General features: G+C 42.9%; 1 protein-coding gene across 3 annotated transcripts in view; it reads right to left on the bottom strand.

Annotated features, from left to right (window-relative positions):
- Window positions 1-21,428, bottom strand: part of FAF1 (Fas associated factor 1) — a 320,055-nt gene that overhangs the window by 41,638 nt on the left and 256,989 nt on the right. The window lies entirely within an intron of this gene.

Here is a 21,428-nt window from a genome sequence, read left to right on the forward strand (position 1 = left end):
ATAAAATCGCTTTCTAAAGATCGACTTCTGTAAATTCGATCTAATTTTCTAGTGTAGACATACCCTGCAAGAGCATTTAAGCAGAAATAATTTTTCCCTGTATTTAATAGCAACGAAAACTCAATGCCTAATAATTTACGTATCATATATTTTAAAAGTATATTCTATTAATGTTCTCATTTATCTACTAGTTTTCCTATACATAAGGAAACAATTTTGCAAATTGATCATTTTTTCCCTAGGCCTTTGCCTTTCTCAAGAACATTTGGCAACTATTCAGTTTGAAATGCGATTATTGGAGAGGTCTGAATTATAACTGTAATTATTATGTCATGCAAACATGCCAAGAATTACCTCAAACAAAACTCTAATGTATCGGCAGTTAAAAGAACTCTACATTAGCATACACCAGCAAGAAGCAGACACAATTACAAAAAAAAGGTAACCAACTCCCAGCTTGAGTGTAACAAAATCATTTTACAGTGAACTATTTTTCTTTATAAATATCGGACCAAGGCCTTTTCTATAGTCTTCCATTTTTTACATTTGATTAACAAAAGACGCTTGAAACCATCAGTTTGCTGAGAAGGATTGAAAAAGGATTGAAAAAACCCACCTTTTAGAAACTATTGTTTTTCGAGATGTGTTGTTCATGTCCATTCAAAGTAGGGGTGTGAGCGCGCCACGTGCATCCCAGTCGGAAGATTTTCCCCTAGCAGCGTCCGTAGGGTTGGCCCTGGAGCCCCCTGGAGTGGCGCCACTACAGTACCCTATAAAGGGACCTGCCAACCCTCCCAGCCCCTCAGTTCCTTCTTGCCAGCACTCCTACAGAGGGGCAGGAGGGTGGGTATTGGAATGGACATGAACAACACATCACAAAGAACAGCTACTAAAAGGTGGGTAACCGTTTTTTCTTCTTCGAGTGGTTGTTCATGTCCATTCAAAGTAGGTGACTCACAAGCCTAACCTTAGGTGGCGGGGTTGGAGATCACTGCTGACTGGAGTACTGCATGACCGAAGGCTGCATCATCCCTAACCTGGTGCGTGATGGCGTAGTGTGACAAGAACGTGTGGATGGAGGACCACGTGGCCGCTCTACAAATCTCCTGAGCAAGGAACTGAGCCAGGAACGGTGCAGAGGAGGCCTGCGCCCTAGTGGAGTGGGCCGTGACTGGAGGGACAGGGGTTTTAGCTATGCAGTAGCATTCCCGGATGCAGGTCGCAATCCAAGAAGAGATTCGCTGAGAGGAGACGGGGAGCCCCTTCATCCTATTCGCCACTGCGATGAAGAGCTGAGTCGAGTGTCTAAACGGCTTGGTACGCTTGATGTAAAAAGCCAAGGGCCTGCGGACATCCAGGGAATGTAACCTCCACTCCTCATTGGAAGAGTGTGGTTTCAGATAAAACACCAGGAGAAAAATATCTTGACCCATGTGGAACTGTGAGACGACCTTGGGTAGGAAAGCCGGGTGAGGTCTAAGTTGGACCTCATCCTTATAGAAGACAGTGTACAAGGGCTTGGATGTTAACACCCTGAGCTCCGACACCCTCCTGGCCGAGGTGATCGCCACCAGGAAGGCGATCTTATACGACAAGTACAACAGGGAGCACGAAGCCAGAGGCTCGAACGGAGGTCCCGAGAGGGCAGAGAGGACCCAGGTTCAGGTCACAAGCAGGGGCCGACTGACGAGCATGCGGAAATAGCCTGTCCATACCTTTGAGGAAACGCCCGATCAGCGGGTTCGCAAACACCGAGGTACCCCCTTCTCCCGGATGGAAAGCCGAGATGGCTGCCAAGTGAACATGAAACGAGGACAGGGAGAGGCCCAGTTGTCTAAGGTGGAGCAAATAGTCTAGGACAATGGGGATTGGGACCCCCAGCGGATTGTGACCTCGCTGACTCGACCATATGCAGAAGCGCTTCCATTTGGCCAGATAGGTGGCCCTAGTTGATGGTTTCCTACTACCGAGCAGCACTTGTCTGACCTGCTGGGAGCACTGTATCTCCACCAGGTTCAGCCATGGAGCATCCATGCTGTGAGGTGAAGGGAATCCAGGTTTGGGTGGTGGAGGGAGCCCTGGTCCTGCATGATCAGGTCCAGGAGCAGGGGCAGCGTCAGGAGCGCATGAACGGACATGTGCAGGAGTGACATGTACCAATGTTGGTGCGGCCACGCCGGAACTATCAGGATCACCCATGCGTGGGCCCTGCGAATCTTCAAAATTACCCTGGTGTATCAGGGGGATCGGAGGAAAGGCGTAGAGCAGACCGACGCCCCACAACTGTAGGAAGGCGTCCGACAGAGACCCCTGACTGCGGCCCAGGAGGGAGCAGAACCATCGGCACCTTCTGTTTTCCCTCGAGGCAAAAAGGTCTAATCGGGGAAAGCCCCAGAGCTGGAAAAATGAGCGTACCACGTCCAATCGGAGGGACCACTCGTGACCCCGGAACGAGCGGCTGAGGGTGTCTGCCAAACCGTTCTGCTCCCCCGGAAGGTAGAACGCCATCAGGTGGGTAGCATTATGGACGCAGAAATTCCACAGCGCGAAGGCTTCCCTGCCCAGGGGAGTGGAGCATGCATCCCCGTTTGTTGATATAAAAGACTGCTGACGTGTTGTCCGAAAGGACTGAAATGCATCTGCCGGCCAGGTGCGACCGGAAGGTCAAACAAGCCAGGCGAACCGCTCTCCGCTCCCTGACATTGATATGCAACCTGAGGTCCTCCAGCGACCATAACCCCTGCGTCCTGAGGTGTCCCAGGTGCGCTCCCCAACCCCAATCCGAGGCATCAGTTTCCAGGGAGAGGGAGAATTGAGGGGCAGCGAAGGGGACACCCACGCACACTTTCTGCGGATTGAGCCACCACCGCAGCGAGCTTAGCACCAAGTAGGGAATGGACACCACTGAGTCCAAGGGGTCCCTGGGTGGGCGATATACTGTCGCTAACCAGGACTGTAGCAGGCGAAGCCAGAGTCTGGCATGGTCTATCACATAGGTGCACACCACCATGTGACCCAACAGCCGGAGGCAAACTCGCGCCATTGTAAATCGGGGTGCGGTGCAGTCCAAGGATGAGCTCGGAGATCGCACAGAACCTGGATTCTGGCAGGTACGCTCTGGCATGGGTGAAGTCCAGAACTGCTCCTATGAACTCTATTCATTGCGTCGGAGACGGGGTGGACTTGGCTTCGTTCAAGAGGAGGTCGAGGAAGGTCTGCCTGATGAACAATAACCTAGGTCTCCACCTACTCCTTGGAGCGGCCCTTTATGAGCCAGACGTCCAGGTAGGGGAATACCTGGATGCCCCGCCTGCGCAGGAAGGCCGCCACGACAGCCATGCTCGTCGTGAAGATCCTTGGAGAAGCTGACAGGCCGAATGGGAGCACCGTGAACTGCAGATGGGCGTCGGCCATGACAAATCTGAGGTACCGACAGTGCCGGGGAATTATGGCAATGTGAAAATAAGCATCCTTTAAGTCGAGGGCAGCATACCAATCTCCTGGATCCAGGGAGGGAATAATGGAGGACAGGGAGACCATGCGGAACGTCAGCTTTCGCACAAACTTGTTCAGCCGCCGCAAGTCTAGGATGAGTCTCAGGCCCCCTTTCACCTTCGGTATTAGGAAACACCGGGAGCAGAAGTCTTTGCCCCTGAGCTCCTGGGGGATTTCCTCCACTGCCCCTGCCTCCATGAGGGACTTCACTTCATTAGTTAGAAGTTGCTCGTGAGATGGGTCCCTGAAGAGGGATGGGGAGGGGAGCTGGTGGGGCGGGAGGGAGGAGAACTGGATAGAATATCCCCTCTCTACCGTGCAAAGCACCCAGCTGTCCGACGTGATTCGGGACCAGGCACGGTAGAAGGGGGACAGACGTGACCCAAAGGTAGAGGTAGACAGATCCAGAGTCTCGATAGGTAGGTTGACCTCAACCGTACCATCAAATAGTGGATCTAGGGCCCGATGGTGGTCTCGATTGACCAGATGCCTGGCTGGAGGGGTGGCGTTGCTGACGCCTCCCGCCATTTCTGCCCCACCTGTGCCCCAGCTCCTGGCGAGTCTGAGGCTGGTAGGGGAGTGGGGCCGTCTGCAGCCTAAAGTGCCTGCGCTGGGTTGCCGGGGTATGCAAGCCCAGCGAGCGAAGCGTGGCCTGCGAGTCCTTTAGGCTATACAGACGTTTGTCCATCTTTTCTGAAAATAACATCTGCCCTTCGAAGGGGAGGTCTTGAATGGTCTGCTGGACCTCATACGGCAGGCCCGAGACCTGGAGTCAGGCCCTCCGCTGCATGACCAGGCCTGTGGCCAGGGTGCGCGAGGCTGAATCCGCCGCATCTAAGGCAGCCTGGAGAGAGGCTCAGGAGATCAGCTTCCCCTCCTCCACCAGGGCCGAAAACTCTGACCTCAAGTCCTGGGGAAGAAGCTCCGTAAACTTCGACATGGCTGAACACGTTATGACCATATCGGCTTACAACTGCCTGTTGGTTGGCAATGCAGAGCTGTAGGCCTGCCGTGGAGTACACTTTTCTACCAAAGAGGTTGAGTCTTTTAGCATCTCTGCTTTGGTGTTGACCCGACACCCTTGATGCTCCTGTTGATTGGCCACATTCACTACCAGGGAGTCCGGGGGGGGGGCGGGGGTAGGTGTACAAGTGTTCGTGCCCTCTAGAGGGGACGAAATAGCGCTGTTCCGTTCTCTTGGCAGTAGGGGAGGGAGGCGACAGCCTGGCCGGCTTGCCCCTCGATTGTACCGGGGGATGGGCCGCGGTAGGCAACTCCCTACGTTGCGGGGAGGCCAGCAGCGGGAGTCCCATCAAGTCTGAGGCCGCCTCGAATGCCTCCAATGTCAAAGAGAGGTGCAAATCTCACTGAGGTCTGGGGATCTAGGCCGGTCTGGACTCGACCGCCCTCTCTGCAGTGCGGGAGTCAACGGAGCAGCTGAGGGCTGTAGCCCAGCCTGTCTGCTTGCACCCGCGGGCGGCGTCGGCCTCGGCCTCGGATCCTGGTGGGGAGACCATTTCCTCACCGGCTTTCTCTTCTTGGCGGGCACTGGCGATGGTGAGCGGTGCCACACCAAGGCCGACTTACTATGACTCGATTCCGTCTGGTGCCGAATTTTAGACGACTTGGGCTGGGCTCTAAGTCCTGATGCCAGTGCCGGGGTGCTCCGCACCGAGGAAGACGTGCTGGGCACCACCTCGGTCGGCTCTGGGTCCAAGGGTGGCCGAAGGGCAGCCTCCATCAGGAGGACCCTTAAGTCTTTGAGAGTTCTCGGGCGAAAGCCTCTGCAGATAGGGCACCGGTCCTTTTGGTGGCTCTGTCCGAGGCACCTCAAACAAGCAGAGTGCGGGTCACTCTTGAGCATGAATTTCCCGCAGTCCTTGCAGAGTTTAAACCCGGGAGACCCGGGCATGCCCCAGCGGGCGACGAAAACTTGGGGGGGAACCCCCCAACTACGAAGAACTATATACAATGATCTAAGTAAAGTAGCTATAACACAACTATATACACGGACTATACACAAGGATAGGACACTGCTAACTTTCTATGTGCAAGAGAAGTTCCAGCTAGCCATCACCGGCGGTAAGAAGGAACTGAGGGGGTGGAGGGTCGGCAGGCCCCTTTATAGGGCGCCGTAGTGGCGCCACTCTAGGGGGCGCCAGGGCCGACCCTACAGACGCTGCTAGGGGAAAATCTTCTGGCTGGCGTGCACACAGCGCGCACACACCCATACTTTGAATGGACATGAACAACCACTCGAAGAAGAACTTAAGTTACAACAGTAATATTTGCAGCGATGAACAAGGATTCTAGCCATTGTGAATAACCTGTTTCCCTCCTACCCTTCCTGACCTAGTATGCTGTGCTTCTGACACACAGGGACACATGAAGGTAAACCCAAACAAGAAGAAACTTGATGAGACAAGTGGATATTCAATTATTGGGTGTCTCTCAAAGAATTAAACACGTGTTGTACTTTACTCAAAAGGGAAGAAGGCCTCTTGAACATTACAGAAGCTATTCCCTACTCTTCTTGAAGAGTGGGTCATAATTGAAAGCAGAACACTCTTCTTTTGCCATCTTGAGGACTCCCTTATGTATATCACAAATTCACCTTAAGATTGTGAGAAACAGAATGGTCACAAACTAGCTTATTGAGAGAAGACAAGTCACAGATAGTCTGGGGGAAGAGAGGCATTTTGAAAACCTTCCTAACATTTGCTTCAGAGAGAGAACCTTTTTAACTTTCAATTTTTGCAACTTGGTACATCAAACTCTAACTGAATTTCAAAGGTCACTCCAAAGTCCAGTGGTACCTTAGGGAAAACTGAAAGGTCAGGTGCAAACTACTGCTTCTTTCTTTTCTCAGAAGAACAAGAGGCCTAATTTAACAATGTAATTCCATTAGACTACTTAAAGTCAAAAAGTTAACTAAAGGCAGGTTTCAAGATTGTAAAAAACTGTCTACCAAAACTCTCACCACAAATGCCAAATCCCAAACCAGAACTTTGGTAAGAAATACTACATTGACAGTTTTAAAATGCAAAATAAGAATCAAAGAAAAAAGAACAGGAAACAACGTTCACAAACAATTATTTGTGCCAAAGATGGAATCTATTTACTTACAGCAAACTATGACTTATTTCACAGAATATTGAATAATTCTTTCAAATGGAGCACACTACCCATTGCTTTAAATTATGTCTGCTGGATGAGAGGGAAGAACTTCCAAAAAGGTTGACACTGTAGGGTTTTTTTTCAAGCATTCTGATATTAGTTTCAAGCATTTTCCTAATAGCTTATTTCCTCCTATTCTTGGCAGTGAACATCCTCATAGAGGATGGGTTATGAAAAGGATGTCAGGAATGTAAAGATTTATTATGCATGACTAGCTGATCCTGATAGAAAGATGTGAAATCCCATAGCTAAACCTAAATCTAGAGGTAAACAATTACATGGCAGAGACCAAGTACTACTGTTCATACTTGGATCTTAAAGTCAAATTCCTAGGTAGACTAGATAGCACTAGCATCTAGCCTTTTTAGCTAGGAAAAAGATGTAATCAAATAAAATGTTTCTATGCATATATTTGTGCTATGCTATAGTCCATTGGTTCTCAATCAAGTGTCCGGGGCCCCTGAGGGGCCACAAGCAGGTTTCAGGGTGTCCACCAAAATAAACTGGGCTTCAACCCTAGGTGGGGCTTGGAGAGGGAGCACCACTTCCACCCCCTGACAGACCTCAGTGGGCCACCCAGCCTGTCTGGGTTGGGGGTGGGCCTCAACCTAAAACTGCAGCATCACTGCAGAAAGAGATCTCCCCCTGCAATCAGAAGGGGTTGCTTCACAGCCACTGATTCCACGAGCAGGCAGCAGCTAGCCAAGGAGACACAGCATTTCTCTGCCCTGCTATATCAGCACCTCAGAGAGGAGGGCCAAATGGAAGGCAGAAACCTATGGAGGCAGGTGGCCTACCCTACATGCTGCCTCTGGTTGGAGGTCCGCAGGTTTGTGTATTTAAGTTTAGGAGTGCCTGGGTAAAAAAAAAGGTTGAGAACCATGGCTATTAGTTGATTTTACTACTACTTTGCAAGAACAAACAAGTCAGAAGGTATTCTGGTAAAGCTATAATACTTTAGTGGTTCGCAGCTACACCCTGGATAAAATTTCCATACTGTATACTGGGTTCTTTTCATTTAAAATGTAGTTCACTACTCTAGCCAAGTCTCTTCTCCAGAGACATCACACAAAGCAGTGAGGATGACTCATTTTTGTTGCCAGAAAACAAAAACAAAAGAGACATGACAATGTAATGAGAGGACCAGAAGAAAACACTTGTCAAAGGAGCTACCAATGTGTAATAGTGAAAGGACGCAGAAAGTAAAGAAAATTATTAGTTGTGTTACTGTGCCTGTAAACCAACAATCTTATAAGATTTTCTTCATCTATCAAAGAAAGAGTACATTAGTTGAGAACTGCTTTGTAAGACCCCGATTTACGATGGAATTCAGGCACAGATGGATCATGTTTTGCCCAAAGTCACACAGAAAATCTGGGGCAGAGCTAGCTATTAAACTCAGATTTTCTGAGTTCCAGTCCAACGACACAAGGTATTGTTATAAAATTATACAAACCACAGTTTATATAATAAAGAAATACTAATAAAGGTAAAAAAACCCAGTTGTTTCTTAAAGGGAAAAGTCAAATAATATCCTTCTGTTACTGCTACAAAATCAAATAATTTCCTACTAGTGCATCAGAAACAGAACATAAGTTAGATATTAATAAGAGTGAAAGTGAGTCAAGTTTCATGTATTAATTGTATAGGTAAATGCCCATATCCTGAACTGCACAGCCAAGCACATACATTTGGCTCAATCATTCTGAAAGGTGGTGGAGCAAAGTGGATGAAACGTAGCTCTTTCATATCAGAGACCTTGGTTGTATTTCCGGCTCTTCCAGAAGATACCGCATGCAACCTTATTTGTTAAAAACTAAAAATTGGGGGTGGAGTGGGGGAATCTACTTGCGTGTTTCCTAGAGTAGGTATAGGAGGCCTTGGTCAATAATAACAATGTTACAAATTGCACAAATATATTAACACCAGTTAGTAGAGGAGGTGCAATAAGAACCCCATGGCTTCTGCCTTCGAGCAGTGGATATTTCATGGGGGTCTCTCTCTCTCAGCCCGACAGAACTGTGAGCTGTGGGATTCTGGTTCAGGTCTGCACAATACATCTGTATCTAGGACTAACTGAGCATGCAGTCACATCCAAATTGTTTCTGCAGATTGAAAATTATGAGAAAAAAGGCATCAATTTTTAAAAACAAATGTAAGTTTTGTAAGGTCAAAGTATGAGTACATTGATTGTGTTATTTCAATTAAAATTGCTGAATTTTTGATAAAGTTGCTCTAAGTATATTAATGCATACACCATTTAAAAATCTTTGCTAATGACCAAATTCTGGTCTCAATTACATGTACTCAATGCCTGCTGAAATCAATGGGAGCTGTGCAGAATTTGGCTGTAAATTCCTGTGCAACTATTTTAATGAGCATATTTTACCATTTTGTAAAGCTGAAAATCAGATTTTTCTTGTTAGCAAAACTGAAAACCACTCACTAATATTTTTCAATGATTCACTTAGCAGCTATATACTTTTTCCCACATAAGTTTGAATTTTTAAGAAAAGCTTTGTTCTGTTCACTATTACGGTGGAGCATGAAGTTCCACAAACAGCAATGATTACATTTTTCAAACACTTTGCTTTAATATCATATTTTTAAAGTTTATTTTATTATGGAAGCATGATTCCATTTTGCATCACAACTAAATAAATTTACTTTTTCAAGCTACACTTGCTAAGTGCTTCACAAGTCAATGGACAGCAAGTGACATTTCACCTCCTTGACAGCAGTCTAACAATATTGTTCACTTAAGGCTGCTCGCAAAATTAGGATACTGAAAGTTTATCTTGCACTGGTTCAAAAGCATAATGTGTGAACAAGATCTTAAACATGATCTTAATCATACCGGAGATCATTACTATTACCATTAATATAATATACACACATTATGTAAGCAGACATATGAAATATATAGTATTATATATTATAACCATGTGTGCGCATATATCTCAATTGAGGAAAAGCAGTGGTGCTTGAGATGCCACAAAAATTGTGGAAAGCAAACCTTTTCTTTGAAAATAAAATAGTAATTGTATGAAACAAGTGTAATAGCTCTTTGACTGTACACGAGTAGATTGAGAGGAAATTATAGTACAATTCACAAAGCTAACCATTCGAATATAAAGTACAGCTGCTGGAATTTCTCATTGTTCAGCTGTCACTCAGAAATGTTACATCATCCAATGTCAAAAAGTCATTATACTTCCATTTGGTGTCAGAATGATGATATAATAAGATTTTTAACTGACAGCTTATGTGGAAGGAAGCCCTTTTAAAATACTGAAGGGGTAGTGAGATTGCAGCTATTATCCCAGGCATGCCTGGGATAATATTAGCTTGTCTTCTTTTTAGTAAATAAAATAAAATAAAAAATTAAGTAAAAACCAAATAAGAAGTGGATGAAAATATCTGTCTTACTTTTAAGCTCAAGTAAAAGTTAACTCTAAGATTTTACATTGTTATCCTTCTTTCATGGAGAACTGAACAGTATTATTCCCTCAAGATTCTTTTTTGAAGATCTCTCAAGAGAAAATATATTCTCTTATCCTATAAAAAGCTTCTGCAATACAAAGAAAGCCCCAGTGTTGCAAAAAGAAAACCTAACAACAACAGTACTCATAAAAGAGTCATTCATTTGGATAGAGGTTCTTCTACTGTTCTTACACAAGTCAGAGCAGGCACTTTGTTATGTATGCAGCAAAGGAAAATCCAGGCAAGTGAGGATGGATTTACATACAAAGAAAATGAATTAAACCAACAAAACAAAACACCCTCTGTTCATACAAGTACCAATTTACAGTTAAATTCTGCTTTTGGATGAGCTCACATGACTTCCATTGACTTCAGCAAAAAAGGAAGCTCCCATTCTTACCTTGATGAATTTATAATCTGAACAGGCAAGACGAAGGGGGCGGGGAGAGACAACCTACAAGCCAAGTGATCAGTAACGGATGGTTAATACCCCATCCTTAAAAAACCCCCAACGTATTCTGAGTGGGAGAGAGAGGAGAGGGGAGAAAGAAGGGAATGGGGACACTGAGGGAGGAGGAAGGAAGGAAGGAAGGGGGTGATGGCGAGAGGAAGAAAAGGAGGGGCTGAAGAATGGAGGGTTACGCTAGAAGAGTAGGGGCTCTGAGGGCAAGGGGTGGAGAGAGATTGGAGCAAACAGCCAGTGAGTCGAACTGAAGGAATTTGGAGCCGTTGAAATGAAAAAGAACCTGTCAGCTCCCATGGAGGCCTGCTCCATGCTGCCAGAGTTGGAGGTACTCACATTTAAAGGAGTTGTGCTGCCATGGTGAATGCAGATCTAGGAAGCAGCAGAATGGAGACAATGGGACTCCACGATTGCCCCAGCTCTCCATGGATGCCTCAAGATCCACCCTTATGGGTACTGGATAATTGACAGGGCCAGAAGGCCTCTCTGTTTTTCAGTGAACTGCAGCCACTTAGGAAAAAACCTGAGTGCCACTGAGGAGGGCTCAGGGAAAACATCTGTTCAGTGTGCCATGCTGGTCCAAAACAAGCATTAGGGGGCATAAGGAATTAGTTAGAAAAAATATTGAAAACAGTGTAATGCCACTATATAAATCCTGGGTACATTCCAACATAGAATGGTGCTTTTGGTTCTGGTCACCCCATGTCAAGAAAGGATTTAACAGAAGTAGAAGCAGTTCAGTCACAGGTGAAAATTAGAAGTCTGGAAAGATTTCCATATGAACAAAGACTGAAAAAAAACAGGACTGTTCATTTTAAAGAGGCAGCAAATAAGAGACATAATAGAATTACACTGAATTAATGAAGACTCTAGAGAAATTAGATAGTGTGTTCCTGTTGACTTTTTTCATAATACAAGAACAAGGGGATATTAATGAAACTGAAAGGCAACAAATTTAAAAGGAAATATTTTTTCACACAATACATATTTAATCTATGGAACTCACTGCTACAAGATTTTGGACACAAACCGATCAGCAGGAATCGGAAAAAGAATTAGACATTATATGGATGAGAACACCCAAAGTTACACTAGAGAGGATAAAAAAAATAATAAATACTTTTAGAAAAGATGCTTGTAGGCCTAAGCCAACCACAAAGTGACAGGCAGACTCAGGAAGAAACTTTCCCTATGAAATAATTCTGTAATTGTCCACAGCAGTGTTTCTGGCACTGTTAGCAGTCATTGTCAGATACAGGTCTAGGTGGATTTCTGGTCTGATCTGGAATAGCAATTCCTATGGTCCTTCCAATTACATGGGATGGCAAACTCTGCCCCTTTGATGGGATGATTTGGTGGAAAATCAGCATGCCTTAATGTTGTGGGGGTTTTCATCTAACTTTGGCACTCCTGTGGCCTGTTATGTAGGAGGTCAGGATTTAACTCTAGATCTCTGTTTTGCATGGAGATTACCTTAGTGAATTGTGCCAGACCTTACTTCATGGATTGTCCAGCAGGGTCAGTTCTATCATAAGGGAAGAAGGAGTAATCACAATCAAACCTTCAGGACAGCAAAACTTGAGTAGATGACTATGAGTTGGAGATTTGCATGTTTGCACAGGGCACCAGAACCCGCAGAGCTGCCTCTGGGAATGTAAGCCAGAAAGTAGCATTTACAAATGCTGAAAGATTATTTGAAATAAACTCTTCATTTCACTGAACCACTCCTGAAGTTAAAAAACTACAAATGCTTCAGGCTATTCCTGGGAGTATTTATGAAAAACACCCAGTTTGTCTAAACAAACCAGTGCAATGAAGGCATTAGTTTGATTCATTGAAGAGGACAGATTTGTACATTGTATAACTTAGACACATATGGTGTGAAATACATATGATATAAAAGTGCATGCAAAATTGCATTTTGCATGTGAGAACCACAGAAATGATGCCAATGGTTATGACATTCATATGACAAATGAGATGACATACTTACACTGTAAATGGTACCTAGGACAAAACAACAATTTAGCGTTGATCATTTGTTTTAAATGGACTTTCCGTTTTTTTGTTTGTTTGTTTGTTTTTTTAAAGGAGAGAAATCCTTTAGCAAAACTTACTATGGAACATTACACTGGGGAGGAAAAAACCCACATTTGTCCCAATCAGGTTGTTTTAGAATGCAGAAATGGAATCCTTGTTGTGTACCAAGTCACTGGCGAGATGACAGAAGGCTCCTTTCCCGAGCACTTTGCTGAACAAGGGACAGTTACATATGCGAAGGCAGTTACTATACTGGCAGCACCAGAGAAGGGTTTGCTGAAGAAAGAAGTGGACAATGGCTCATTTTGGAGTGGTGAAGGTACCAGAATCAAGTCATTGGCAAGGGCAATAATGTGGGGAGTAAAGGTGGGGAGACAGGACTAAACAATGGAAGAAGGAAGAGATAAAGAGAAGGGAGTACAGTTGAACCTCACTTCTTCACACCAGAGACTGCAAAGCTCATGGCAAACTGCTGAATTTTGTGCATTAGTTAGGAAAAACACTATAAATTAAGGATCCCCAAGAGTCGCTCCTCCTGGATATTTGGCCCCAGATTTTTTTAAGTATTTATTTCAGTGTTGGTGCACTCAGCATTGCAACACTCAACTGGTTTAGGAGCATAAATCTTATTTTCAAAAGGGAGTGAGGCATGGGATCCTAAATCCCACTGTCAATGGGATTTTGCTTTCTATGTGCCTAAATCCCTTTTGAAAATGAGATGTATGCTTCTAAAACGGCTAGGTATTGCAATGCAGAATACCGCAATGCCTAAATCTACTAAAAATCTGGGGCTTACAACCTGGTCGGCAGCATGGGAGAGTATGTACTATTTCAGGTCTTGTAGTTAATGCAGAAAACTGCCATTTACAATTCAGGTAGTTTTTTTCCCTGTGAGAGTAGTGATGTTGAAGTAGGGAGATTGAGTACAGAGTTATGAAAACAGCACATATTATTCTAGGTCAAATGAATCATTGTTTTAAAGACAGAGTTTCTGGATGAACACAGATACGAACATATTTTTATAAATAGCTTCTGCTGTGAAATTAGGGTGTATTCGTGGCTTCTTTTTTTGTATATTCAAATCTCCATCCAGCAATTACATAGAAAACAAACCTGCTATTTCCCGCTCAGACCATAGCAATAACTAGGGAAACAAGTGTGACCTATGATCAAAATGAATGCCTTTGACTTTGCATTTCCACACTTTGGCAAGGCTTAGTGTCAATTGTAATTTCTTTACAACAGTTTTTCCATTTAAAAAGTTCTTAGACAGATATTCTTTTTTTTGCAAGTAAAAGTGAAGTGTCAGTTGAGGGTAATTTAGAGTGAATGGAAAATTTTAATTTGGATTTGTAAAAATAAAGTGCTTTTTCAAGCAATTGTAGATAAAATCTATATACCTTGAAGTTTAATCCAAAAGCAAGAGCATTAATGTTGCATAACTAAAAAAAATAAACACTATGTTAGACCTACTGTTACTTAAATAACATGTGAAGAAGTTGGACCAGCTGTGTAACAGTCAATGCTTTTACAGTAATAAATTTTGACAGCAAAAATAAAAAGAATGCATTACTGAGATATCATCAAATGAGCCATGTCATTACATGGGAACTCCACCCAGTATAAGCTTGTCAAAAAGTGTTACTGTAATCCATTGAGAAGTCTCCTCCTCAGGCAAGAAAGGAAAAAATGTTTAGGATAGGCTCAGAACAGGTGTGTTGTATTTTAATGCCAGTATTTAATCATGGATCTTTTCACATTAGTTTCATATGTGACAAATTCAGACTCTCTTCTTGACATTCATGCAATGCTGAAATGATCAGTCAACAATCAAATTGAGAGCCAACAAACGTAAACAAAGAAGCTGAGGCAATATCTTTTTAGCACTGTACACACCCCAAACACAAAAGGCATATTAAATTATTACTATTTTTTCTTGCTTTTCCCAGATCAGTACTTTGAGGACTGAGGAATGCCATGCAGCCCCATCAGGTTCAGTCTACTGAAAAGGCCTATTGACTTGTTGGCCTACACTGTGCCAGCTTCTGCCAGTTTCTGGTTCAGGGCTCCCCCAGGAGCAGAAAACGCTCCATGGAAGGTTGTGGTAGGCCCAAAGGTGACAGTTCATCTCCAGAAGTGGGTAGTGCTGGCCAGGGGAGGGGGCATAGCTAGAACAGCCAGTGGTATGCACTGGTTCATGACATCACTAGTGTAGCATCCATTGGCATTGTTCCTACAGATCTTCTGAAAGAACTTAACGCTGCTTCTGGTATAACCACCACCAGAGGCTAGCGGTGGGAACAAGCATAGTTGAATCTTTCCTTGGGACACAGTCGCTTTCTCTCGTGCAGGAAAGTGCCAAATGCAACTCCTTGTTTCAGTAGGGTCATACTGGCCCATCATCCTGTCTACCAGATAGATAAGTACCTCATTTTAGTTTGCCAGGCCCAAAAAGGGAAGAAAAAGAAGAGAAAGAGGGGGAGAGAAAAAGAAATCCCTTCATTTTGTGTGTGCCTTGCGACAATGACCCCATATTCTTCACAGTGATATGATGATGATAGGATTATGGCATAATTATGATGCATTTTGTACAACATGGGTCATATGAGGTGTCATTGGAAAAGTTATGATTTGCTGAATATGATCATCATATTAGCATGCAAGTATCATATTTGTATCTAAAGTTAGGGCCATTGACTATGTATCTGTATTTCAATCATTCTTACACCCACAGCTAGCCTTTCTGGTACAACAATGAAGAAGTTAGACAGGGCTGATGGCCCATCAGCGAAGACAATAGACCCTGAAAGAACTTAACCTTCCTGTGAATGTTATGGACAGCCTGTAAACAATGGATGCTATAACACTGCAAGGACATGTGACCAGACCACATGTCTCTGGACTCCATCTTGAGATGTCAGTATTTTTCCACAAACCAGTCTGGGAACCAAGTTTTGGAACAAAGGATTCCTGTCATATGCTAAAGCTATATAGGGCAGGGAGTGACATTTGTTGGTCTTCACTCCCCAAACAAGAAGACTCCTGGAAACACCTGAGGAAAAAGACTGAACTGGGGGAAGTGCTGGATCCAGGCTAAAGGGATTTTTAGCCTGTGTATGAAGACCTGAGAAACCCAAGCTATAAAGCTAATGCAGCTTGTGCCTTAAGAATCTATAAGTCTGCCTGTACCATCAGTTAGGGTGAGAATCTGCTAATTCATATCCAGTTTGTCTAGTATATTAAGCTTAGTTTGCGGTTGTTGTTCATTTGCTAGGTAATCTGTTTTGATCTGTTTGCTATCCCTTATAATCACTTAAAATCTATCTTTTGTAATTAATAAACTTGTTTTTACTTTATCTAAACCAGTAAGTTGGAGTGAAGTGCATGGGAAATTGTACCTCAAGGGGCAAAGGTTGTTGCATATTCCTCTCCACATTGATGGGGAGGTGAACTGGATAATACATTTATAGTGGCTGGGGTTTGGACCAGGATAGGACAGTAGTACAGCGTGACAGGGAGCTCAGGGTGGTGGGTCAGAGGGCTCAGTGGTAGCCCAGTTCCAGGTGGCACCCCAAGGGAACCCATCATATGCCTATGTTTATATCCATCCATTGATCTAACCTCACATATCCGTGGGGTTGGTCTATGGTTCTCTAGAACTGGTTATATTGACGACAGTCTGACCATTCACCTCTTAGTCAAGTCAATCTGCTTCCTTCATCCTGCAGTGACTGTTTGTGCTGGGCTCAAACCTGCCATCTCCTTCTGCTGGCCTCTTTACTGAATCTGCCATGCTAACATGCACTCAATAATGCCATACTGCTGATTATGCCTTATAAACCCATTGAACTGTAGCATGGCCAATTCAGTATCAGAAGGCAGATGAAGGTGGCATATTCAATGCTGTGCTAGATAAGAGAGTATGACAGATGGTCAGCATGGTGACATGGCACATATGCATTGGGGTCCCCAAAATCTTTGCAAGCCAAGTATGGGTAGTGCGTTGGAGCTAGTTGGAGAGGGAGGGAAGGGATGGTATTTAATTGCCTGCCTGGGACTGATGGGGCAGAGAAGCCAGGGAAGGCAGGAGTTGGCTACCTGTAGAGGGAGTAAACAAGGAGGAAGAGAGGGTGGCTGAAAAGAACCAGCCTCTTTCCTCACCAACATCCAACCCAGCTACAACTATCGAAATGCACAGTGTCTGCCCCTCTGTCCTGAGACAAGGAAATCCAATCATCATGACTACGGATACAAATAAATGAAATATATTTTAATTTTCTGTAAAGCAATTCTTTTAGGATTCTAAGAAAAAAGTTTAATCAATCAAAAGCAAACAAACAAACCCAGAAGTGAAATCCAATTAGCTAATTAAATGGTGAGATTTTTGCACTTCATATTAAAAATATGCTTCCAAATCACTCTCATAAAAATCCAATGAAGCAAAACTAGTAAATTATCTTAAAGCATTGATACTAAAGCACAACATTTTTCTGACTACATTCCTATTACCAACTAAAGGAATTACTCCTTTTACTCAGCTAGCAGAGGTCTGCGCTGTGGTGCTGAGCATCCCACCTGCAATACCAACCAATGACGTGTGAGTGGGACGTGGTTCTAAATTGGTGCTTCAGCACCATAACATGCACCCCTGCACTTGAGCTAAAGAAGGGACTTCATTAGCTGCCAGTAGTACCAGGCAGTTATCCTGTAGCGGATCAACCACTAGAGGGGGATGCAACATGTGCTATGCTATCATGAATTATGAAGTGTCTGTGTTTTTGAAGCTTTTCTATGCATACAGGTATAAATCCATCACAAAAGTAAAGTTCAACTATCCATGTTGCTCATTAGCGAATTTTTGTTAATTATCGGAAGTGTATCCAGTTCTCACATGTAGTAAAAAGTTCTTCTGTGTCTTTATTTACAATTAAGATATACTGCTGGCTTTTCAAACACAAAAGAATGTTCTGTTTATCCCCTTGTGGTTTTATGATGACTTACTGTTGCTATTAAGAAAACAGTAACAGAATCCGGAATCTACATCCTGTTTGCTATTGTCATATTAGTAAAGAAATTCCATGTAACTACATTAAGGTCTTCAACACAAAAGAAAAAAAGCACTGATGTTTGAACATAAGAAGTTGTCAAGGACAAGATTTATAAGAAAGTTACATGTTATGTACCAGACCACAAAAAAGACAATATTTTTCTTCTCATGCCAACACCTTCTGTTAAGCACATAATGTACATACTACGTATTAAATACTCCCTTTTTGAAATAATACATTACATAATACTGTTTTAATTTTACTTTCTACTTCCAAGGCCATTGGAGGTTACCCATTTTATGTTTATTTTATAATAAATACATCTAAGTTATAGTCAAATATCTCTGCGACACAGAATTCATAACATTTGTAAATTTGCCTCCAAAGTTTATCAAATATTTTCACTAATTAACAATCTACCATCTCCAAGGCAGACAATGCCACATTCCAGTGTGCTAACAGTGCTGAGGAAACGGGGGAAAATGAGAGAAACACTGCCCAGGATAGACATGGGCAAAATTCTGCTCTTAGAGCAATATATTGTAGCAGATCTTACACAGGCAGAATTCGTAGTGACAAAACTGGAGTTCTGTATACTTAGGGAGAAGCAAATATCTAAGATCAAATCCCCAAGATGAAGACACATACTTTGTTAGTGGGATTCACAACTATTTACTCAACAGCAAAGGAACGTAAGACTCGGGATTCGAGGTTGAGGTTTTCTGACCCTGTCCATCTTCCTCACTACATTCTACCTGCTGCTATCCCCCTGGATCCTGCCAATCTCCATTCCATCCTACCTGTCTCCTCTGCACTCCTATCCTCCAACACATATTCCTGTCCATTCTTGGCTTTTGCCCATTTTCCCTGTTTCCCTCCGCACTCTGGTGCTGTCCTCCCACTCCTCCATGGCTCCTGCTCTCTCTTCCCTATTTGTTCTTATCTCTCCCAGTTCTTCTGTCCATCTCTGCTCCTATCCCTCTCTCTCACCCAGCTCCTGCTACTAACCTTCCAAGCTCCTACTGTTATTCACTCACTCTGCTCTCTTCACTCTCCCCCTGTTCCTCACCCCTCTGTAGCTGAGCCAGGTTTCCTCCTCACTGCCTGGCATCAGCAGGGTGAGCAATGAGAACACAAGGCAATCAGTCCTCCAGCACTCAGTTCCTGTGCCAGTGATCGCTGGCAGCCAAGATGAACAATTGCTGAGAAAGTCCTGCTCCGTCCATAAGCTGTAGGATGGAACATGCTCAGTTGCTCTATGTGGATGGTGCATTTGCAGTCAAGCCACCACACAGGAGCTGTGAAAGGATGGGACAAGCTCAGTGCAGATGGAATCTCCAGAGAACGTAGCTAATAACTTCTACTGAACATGTGTTAACAGAGATTCTTCAGAGGCTTATAACTTGGGCAAATCACAGGGACATCAAAAGGCACATCCCTGACACCAGGGTGACTCCCTGACACACCCCAAATTTCAGGTCTCTGTTCCAAAGCATGGAGATGCTAGAGCATCTCAAAAAAACTGTTGTAAGAATTCTTCGAACATGGAGAAAATACATATTTTTTTTCCCCTAAGCTCATTCTTGGGAGCAATGACCATTTTAGTTGAAACATTCCAAAAAAGTTCAGCCTGAGGCAGATAACACCATTGAAAATTTCAGCCTCAATTATGTAATTTTGGTAAAGTTATAAGCAAGTGAAAGTAGAATCTTATAATGGAAAGGTGTTTTGCAACTTTAAATATAGGCATTGCTACCTGAACCTCCTATAACAAATAGCTGAAACATATAGCTTCAGAAAATTAGTCCCAACAGAGATCTAGCTGATGTTATCTATGAGAGACAAAGAAAATAAATTTTGAAACTACTTAGAAATTTCACTTAGCAATGGGCATGTATAGTAGGTAATTTTTATAAATGTTGATATCTAGTAGCAGCGACAGAACGAACACTATTTACAAATCTAGAAGCAAACCCTGCTCACCTTAGTCATGTGACTAGTCATGGGTAAGGTGAGTTCAATTTGGTGCATGGATTCCCACTTAAACAAATGAGAAAGTATAATCATGCAACTGAGCTGGAGTTAGTATGAGTGCTGCACTTTGTCATAACGCTCGTTTTCAGTCAGGTTAATGGAAAGGTTTCACATGAATGGGAGTCAGAGTTTTAGAAAACCTGGGAGATGAAATACATGAACCAATAGAGGTTCAAGAAATTCCATGCTAAAAGCTGCCATAATAAAAATTACATTTTCATACGTAGACAGCACCTTTCATCTGATGCTCTCAAAGCATTATAGCCATCATGTCATGAGCTTACTTGTTTGTGCCTTGGTATTGTGTTTTATAAATATCATCTGTAAATGGTTCCCAGTCCAGCGAAGGCTCTTACACGACTTATATGGAATAATATAAGGACATACCGAGGTATGTTAAGGATCCTGTTACAATCTTAAATAAACTTTGTTTTATTGCTCTCTCAACCCTAATGTAACTCCCCAAAGAGCATTAGTGAATTTGCAGTTAGTAGGCAGACTGTTCTTGTTCTAAATATAACAGTGTTATGATGTATGGTTATTCTCACCAGTAGACGTAAAAATGAGTGACATTAATCCCACCTTCTTATAGCGCCAGAAATTTAGACTTTTTAGGATACTACTAGTTAGTTTGAAGCAACAGGTGGATTTCCCTGCATGCAATAGTGTAGCGATCACTCTCCATCATTCAGTTAACAAAGACAGTACAGAATCTCTGTTAGTTAAATTTTAAAAAGCCCAATGAAGTAAGCTTCTAGAAGCATCCATCAAAATAAATCATTGATTTGATTTTAATTAGAAGCATAAGACACAGTTATCATTTTAGTTTTGAAATTTCTTGTACATCTTTACAATAACAATAACACCACACTCTATACTCAGCTGCTTTGCTGATACAAAATCTAGATTTTCACATACTGAACAATTCAACACAGTTTTCAGATCTCAGAATCTTCCTCAGTACTCTCACTTGTAACCTGAATTTTATCTTCTCATGAAGGTACTTAAAATAAATAAATAAAAAACCAGCCTATTTGCAGTTAAAATGCAATCAAAAATTCAATTATACTATGCCTTGGATTTGTCTTGTAACCCTCATATTAAAATTTGTGTTTAGTATTAAAGGAATTAAAGTTAATTTCTTTATCAATGAGTTTTGGAGAACACAAACGAAGATGAAAAAATTAACTGGGAAATCTAGATGCAGATAGTGTGCATTCACATTATTAAACAACATAATCAGTAAATCTGGTACTAATGAGTCACAAGACTTAAATGTGAAGAATGTGTTTAGTGAATTATTGTCAATCAATGTCTATACACAAGGATAACAATAATCTTGAATGGCAACACACCTATTATTACAAATTCCTAACTAAGTACTTCATTACTTCAAAATGTCACTCCCAATTTATAGAGTAACAGATAAACATCTCTCTACTGTATACCTGGCTTGTGTCTACTTCTATGTAATTGAAACACTGACTGTTTCTGAAAACTTCATATTATCACCTACACATCGTTTTGTTTCAAATGCTGATTCAATGGCACTTTATGAGTCTGTTTGTTCTAACACTTCCTTTTAAACTGAGTACTTTATTCCTTCTATATCTATATAAGCATTTAAAAAAAAGGTCAAACTGTTTTTGTTTTCCACCTGTGACTTTAAAGATAGGCATGGGGAGTGT

This window comes from Chelonoidis abingdonii, chromosome 7 (genome assembly GCF_003597395.2).
Source record: "Chelonoidis abingdonii isolate Lonesome George chromosome 7, CheloAbing_2.0, whole genome shotgun sequence".
Lineage (NCBI taxonomy): Eukaryota > Metazoa > Chordata > Testudines > Testudinidae > Chelonoidis > Chelonoidis abingdonii.